The sequence below is a fragment of the Dasypus novemcinctus genome, chromosome 23 (assembly GCF_030445035.2).
Source record: "Dasypus novemcinctus isolate mDasNov1 chromosome 23, mDasNov1.1.hap2, whole genome shotgun sequence".
NCBI classification, from domain to species: domain Eukaryota; kingdom Metazoa; phylum Chordata; class Mammalia; order Cingulata; family Dasypodidae; genus Dasypus; species Dasypus novemcinctus.
In genome coordinates, this window is record NC_080695.1 from 24,425,329 (window position 1) to 24,432,478 (window position 7,150).

At 41.0% G+C, this 7,150-nt stretch overlaps 1 pseudogene; it reads left to right on the top strand.

Annotated features, from left to right (window-relative positions):
- The first annotated feature begins 390 nt into the window (after positions 1 to 390).
- LOC101446533 (THUMP domain-containing protein 2-like) lies at positions 391 to 4,592 on the top strand (annotated as a pseudogene).
- The last annotated feature ends 2,558 nt before the right edge of the window (positions 4,593 to 7,150 follow it).

Here is a 7,150-nt window from a genome sequence, read left to right on the forward strand (position 1 = left end):
GTGGTGCCACACACACGGAGAGCTGATGCAGCAAGATGAAGCAACAAAAAAGAGATGCAGTTTCCCAGCACCGCCTGACAATGCAAGTAGATGCAGAAGAACACACAGCAAATGGACACAGAGAGAAGACAACGGGAGGAAGGGTAGAGAAATAAATAAAAAATAAATCCTTAAAAAGAAAAGATAATAAGAAGGCACTGGGGTCCTGGGCACCAGGAGACCCTGGGCCACCAAGATCAGGGCCACTGCCCACTGGGGCACCTGAGTCTTTTGCACCATGAGCCACAGCTTGGAGCCATTCCTGATGTGAGAAGTGTGCGCACAGGGGCGGCCACACAATTTGCATATATCTCAGGAAGGTTTTCTTTCTGTACATGTTCGGATTTGAATATGCTGAAGAAATTAAAATCTTCAGGAAGATTATTTTTACTGATTAAAAAGCAGTTTACACTGACTGTTCTGTTAAGAAAGGAAAAATATTTCATGAAATGCAGACTTGTAAATGATGACACGGGAAGTTTGGTTGAATGCCATTTCAATTTGGGAAAATATTCTTGAACTTGACACAAAAAAGGAAGAACTTTCTCAAAGAGGTTTTAACCCACCAAAAAGAAAAGTAGGAGAAAATGAAATCATTATTGCTAAAATATTTTAAAACAGCAAATGCAAAAGATACTGGAGTGTAGAGAATGCCAGCTGGAAAAACAAATAGAAGAAGAAACCCTGGAGACAATTTTCAAGAAGAGTTACAGAGTGATGTAAAGAAAGCAAATGATACTCCAAACCAGAATGACTTGACTTCAGAGTTTCTTGTTGCTGCAGTGGAGCTATTGGAATGACCTTTACTACACAGGAAGTAGGAAGAGTAATTGGAATTGCTCTTATGAAACAGTTTGGATGGAATGCAGATTGGAAGAATCCAAATTTAGAGATCTTTATACATCTAAATGACATTTACTTTGTTGTGGGGATTCCTGTTTTCAGGTTCTTGTAGCCAGGAGAGCTTACATCAAAACAGCAGGACTGTGATTCACCATAGCATGGCAATGGTCTCTCTCACTGAAATTAAGTCTGGTGCATTTGTTTGATATTTTTTTAAGATTTAAAAAAAATTTCTCCCCCACCATTGTTGTTTGCACTCACCATCTGCTCTCTGTGTCTATTCTTTGTGTGCTCTCTGTGTCTGCTCGTCTTTTTTTTAGGAGGCACTGGGAACCTAACCTGGGAGCTTTCATGTGATAAGCAGGCACCCAAATGCTTAAGCCACATCTGCTTCCCTGCATGTTTTATTTTTTTTTAAGATTTATTATTTACTTATTTATTATTCTCCCCTTCTCCCACCCCCCAATTGTCTGCTCTCTGTTTTGATTTGCTGTGTGTTCTTCTGTGACCGCTTCTATCTTATCAGCAGCACTGGGAATCTGTGTTTCTTTTCGTTGAGTCATCCTGTTGTGTCAGCTCTCTGTGTGTGCAGTGCCATTCTTGGGCAGGCTGCACTTTTTTCACGCTGGGTGGTTCTTCTTATGGGGCGCACCCTTTGCGCGTGGGGCTCCCCTACATGGGGGACACCCCTGCATGGCACGGCACTCCTTGCACACATCAGCACTGTGCATGGGCCAGCTCCACACAGGTCAAGGAGGCCTGGGGTTTGAATCACGGACCTCCCATGTGGTAGGTGGACGCCCTATCCGTTGGGCCAAGTCCGCTTCCCCCCTGCATTTGTTTTAGATCCAGCATGAGGATTTGTAATAATACTTCTGGAAGATGCTAAAGAATGGCTGGAGGTGTATTATGTGGCTGCTGATGTCAGTGACTCACAGTTACTGGGTGACAACCTGAAAGCTACAGTTTGTGGCTGAAGGATAAAATTGAGTTACTCAAAGTCTCTGTTATGGAATTTCTATTGCCTTCAGAAAGTGTTGATATTATTATTTCTGGCATTCTATTTGAGAAAAAGTTCAAGTTAGGAAAAGACATAGAAAACATTCTACAGAAAATGGAAACAGCGCTTCATGTTGGTGAAACCATTGCTCTGTTGCTTAGTGAAGATTACCACAGGCACATTAGAGATTATGACGAGAACAGCATCCCTTTGGATTCCAAGAGCAGCCACGCACATGAACCTGGAATTAACATTTTTCTCCTGAAGAGAAAAATGGCCTTTCAGAGACAGTGTCTTCACTGCAAGCCAGTAGCCAGAAGTACTTAGACAAAATGCCACCATTTGGCTCTTTGGTGCCAGTGAAATGCTACAAAGTTAGCCTTGAAAAACCAGGTGTATTTATATGTAAATAAAAGAAGACACACTCTCTGGACTATAACATGTCTACTACTGTAAGTCAGGTTCAAGTCCATGTATTTTACCTGTATAAAGCAGTAAAAGATTGTTGCTTCTAGGATTTTTATGACATGGAGTTCCTAGTAACCAAATTCCCTTTATACAGGACATCTGGCTATTGGATGCAGGCTTTTAGTAAGAATTTCTGCTTTATACTCTTAAGGGATTAATGTTTCTGACCAAAAAAAGTTAATAATATTTAAACTAAAGGACTCTTACATTTTTGTATTCTGTGAGGATGTGATATGATCTGCTCTGCAATGTATTGTTTCTGAATAGAAGCTTCAACTTAAAAACAAAAATGTAGGGATTCACAAAGTATATCACAATCCATACAATATTAGTGATAATATTTTAATTGGATTTTTGGAAATATATAAACCTTTGTGTAACTTTTGATATTAAACTAGATTTTTTTTCAAACTAATTTTCTTCTCCTTTGTAATGAAAAAAAATATTTGTAATATATTTTACAAATGCTCCATGTTATGTAAAACATAAGTGGGAATAGAAGTAATAGGATTTAAGCCAATATCTTTCAACATGATGGAAATTGAACTTGCTTTAAAAAAACAAAAAGACACTGGGTTAGTATAAAGAAAATTTGAAAGCTGCAAGAAAAAGGAACAGACCTTATGGGAATGAAAGACACAATGGAAGCCATTTAAGTACAATAGAGGCATATAACAGCAGATTTGAATTGGTAGAAGACAGAATTAATGATATTGAGGACATAACATCTGAACTTGAAAAGACAGGAGAAAGGAATGGAAAAATGGGAACAAGGTCACAAGGAATTGAATAATAGCATGAAACACACATACATACACATTATCAGTGTCCCCAAAGGAGAAGAGAACAGAAAAGGGAAGAAAGAATATTGGAGGAAATAATGACCAAAAACTTCTCAACCCTTATGAAAGACATAAATATCAATATCCAAGAAGGACAACACACACCAAACAGAATAAATCTGAATAAGCCTACTCAAAGATAAAATGAATGAAGTACCAGAGATAGAGAGGATTCTGAAAGCAGCAAGAGAAAAACAATGTATCACATACAAGGGAAGGGCAATAAGACTAAGTGCAGGGAAGCAGATTTGGCTCAATGGATAGAGCATCTGCCTACCATATGGGAGGTCCAGGTTTCAAACCCAGGGCCTCCTGACCCGTGTGGTGAGCTGGCCCACACACAGTGCTGATGTGTGCAAGGAGCGCCATGCCAGGCAGGGGTGTCCCCCACGTAGGGGAGCCCCATGTGCAAGGAGTGGGCTCTGCAGGGAGAGCCATCCCATGCAAAAAAAGTGCAGCCTGCCCAGGAGAGGCACACACACAGAGAGAGCTGATGCAGCAAGATGACATAACAAAAAGAGACACAGATTTCTGGTGTTGCTGATAAGAATGCAAGCAGGCACAGAAGAATACACAGTGAATGGACACAGAGAGTGGACAATGGGGGGGAAGGGGAGAGAAAAAAGACTAAGTGCAGCTCTATCATCAAAAACCATGAAGGCAAAAAAGCAGTGGTATGATGTATTTAAGGTCCTGAAAGAGAAAAACTGCCAGCCAAGAATTCTTTATCTGGAAAAATGGCTTGTCAAAAATGGAGGGTGAGGGAAGCAGACTTAGCCCAATGGATAGGATGTCCGCCTACCACATGGGAGGTCCACAGTTCAAACCCTGGGCCTCCTTGACCCGTGTGGAGCTGGCCCATGCACAGTGCTGATGTGCGCAAGGAGTGCCGTGCCATGCAGGGGTGTCCCCCGCATAGGGGAGCCCCACGCACAAGGAGTGCACCCCATAAGGAGAGCCGCCCAGCGAGAAGGAAAGTGCAGCCTGCCCAGGAACGGCACCACACACACACAGAGCTGACACAACAAGATGATGCAATAAAAAGAAACACAGATTCCTGGTGCCGCTGATAAGGATAGAAGCAGTCACAGAAGAACATGCAGCAAATGGACACAGAGAGCAGACAACTGGGGGGGGGGGGAAGGGGAGAGAAATAAATAATCTTTAAAAAAAACCGAGGGTGAGTTCAGGAGCTCTTCAAGCACATCTCAGAGCAGTTCACTGCTGTGTTCCGCTGAAAAGCCTTCCTCCACTGGTGCACAGGTGAGGACATGGACAAGATGGAGTTCACTAAGGCTGAGAGCAACATGAACGACCTTGTCTCTGAGTACCAGCAGGACCAGGATGCCACCGCAGAAGAGGAGGAGGATTTCAGTGAAAACGCTGAAGAGGAGGCCTAAGGCAGAGCCCCATCACCTAAGGCTTCTCAGTTTCCTCAGCCTTCTTCCTCCTCTGCCCCTTTCCTCTCCCTACGAATTGGCGTTTTCTGCCTCTTTTTTTTTTTCTCTTTTGGAAGGCGTGGTTCCTGAACAGTGCCTGGAACATAGCAGGCACTCAATAAATACTTGCCATTTGTTGAATGTCTCTTCTCTCTTTCTACTCTGGGAAACCTAGATTTCTGCCATTCTGGGTAACCTGTATTTCCTTCTGGTACCCACCTCTCCCTGTCCAGTTAATAATTCTCTCTCTGCTCTCAAAGGTGTTTCTCCAAAATGCTGGGTCACATCCAGATCCCATTTAGAACTGTGTGCTTTAAGCCCAGATGGCCACCATCCTAAGCCCATGTGGTGGCCAAGGGAAAAGGAAACTGAGCTGATAGCAGATAGAAGTGGCTCCAAGGAAGGGGGTGGGATTTTACATTCTAGAAGTTATAAGGAGGGGAATCCAGGTTCTTTCTTGAGTTCCAGGTATTTCCCTGGGACTCTCTCAGCTTCAGGGGAGGTATTAGAGTGTTATCCCCATTTTCAGTTTCCCTCCAAGCTCTGTCCTGAGTGCTCAATCCCCTTAGGAAGGGTCTGCCCTACTCTGTCAGTGGGACCCTTCATTTCCTTGCATTGGATTCCTTCCTTTGCCTGCTTCAAAAGAGGGTAGAGGCTGACTTTGGTCCCTAAGCTCGCAGAAAGCCACCTCCCATTCCCACCTTCTCTTACCGCAAAAAAAGAATTGCAGCCTGACATGGAAAGTTGTGTACTGCTACCTGTGAGTTGTTTCCCCAGAAAAGAGGGGACAAGACACCCTCTGTTATTTTTTTGTGACATCCAATCTCTTCTTTCACTAGTGTCTTTTCTGTTTTTTTTTTTAAACTATCCTTGTTTTTTCATATTCTATACTTCAAATAAAAATTTTGTAGTGAACTTCCTGCTTTTTTTCATATTGAAAAGAAGACATTGCCCCAAGAGACAAAAATAAATGGGAATTGAAAAAGAAAAAAAAAATGAGGGTGAGTTTAAAGTCTTCACAGACAAACAAAAACTGAAAAAGTATGTTACCAAAAGACCAGAATTGCAAGAGATACTAAAAGGAGTGCTAAAGCCTGAAAGGAAAAGACAAGGATGAAAGACTTGGAAAAGTGTAGAAATGAAGATTATTAGTAAGAGTAACTTAAAGTTAAAAAGACAGACACTAGTAAGATATACCAATGGAAAGCCAAAGGATAAAACAGATGAAGTAAGTAATGCCTTGATAGTAATAACATTGAAGATTAACACTGAACAATCAAAAGACACACTGACAGAATGGATTAAAAAAATGTGAGACATCTATAGCTGTCTACAGGAAACTCACCTCAGATGTAAGGACAAAGGTGGAAAGTGAAAGTTAGGAAAAAGATATTCCATGCAAATAGTAACAAAATAAAAAAGATCTGGAGTAGCAATACTAATAGACAAAATAGATTTTAAATGCAAAACTGTTATAAGAGATGAAGATTATTATACATTTATAAAAAGGGCAATTCACCAAGAAGAAATAACTATATAAATATTTATGCACCTAACCTGGGTGCCCCAAGATACATGAGGCACACACTGGCATAACTGATGGGAGAGTAGACATCTCTACAATAATAGCTGGAGATTTCGATACACCACTCTCAGCATTGGACAGAACATCTGGGCAGACAATAAATAAGGAAACAGAGAGCTTGAATAATATGATAAATGAACTAGAACTAACAGACATTTATAGAGTATTATACCCCAAAACAGCACAATATACATTTTTTTCAAGTTCTCATGGATCATTCTCCAGGATAGATTATATAATGGGTCACAAGACAGGCCTCAATAAATTTTAAAAAACTGAAATTATACGAAGCACTTTCACTGGTGGAATGAAGCTGGAAATCAATAACAGATGGAAAAGGGAAACTTCACAAATACATGGAGATTAAACAACACATTCTTAAATAATCAGTGGGTATATGAAGAAATTGCATGGGAAATCAGTAAATATCTCAAGACAAATGAAAATGAAAACACAACATAGCAAAACCCATGGGAAGGGAGCAGATGTGGCTCAAGCACCTGGGTGCCTGCTTCCCACCTTGGAGGCCCTGGGTTCAGTCCCCAGTACCTCCTAGAATGAAAAAAAAAGGAACAAGGAAACAATAAGCAAACAGGTGAAGGAGCATGAAGGTGAAGGAAAGGGGAGGGGAGGGGAGGGACCAATCATGAGTAAAGATATTGAGACAGTTATCAAAAACATCCCCAAAATGAAAAGCCCAGGACCAGATGGCTCAACATGTGAATTCTACCAATCATTCAAAGATAGATGATCTAATACCAATCTTGCTCAAGTGCTGCCAAAAAATTGAATAGGAAGGAATGCTACCAAACTCATTCTATGAAGCCAACATCATCCTAATACCAAAACCAGATAATGATACTACAAAAAAATAAAATTGCAGACCAATTTCTCTAATGAATACAGATGCAAAAATCCTCAACAAACCAAATCT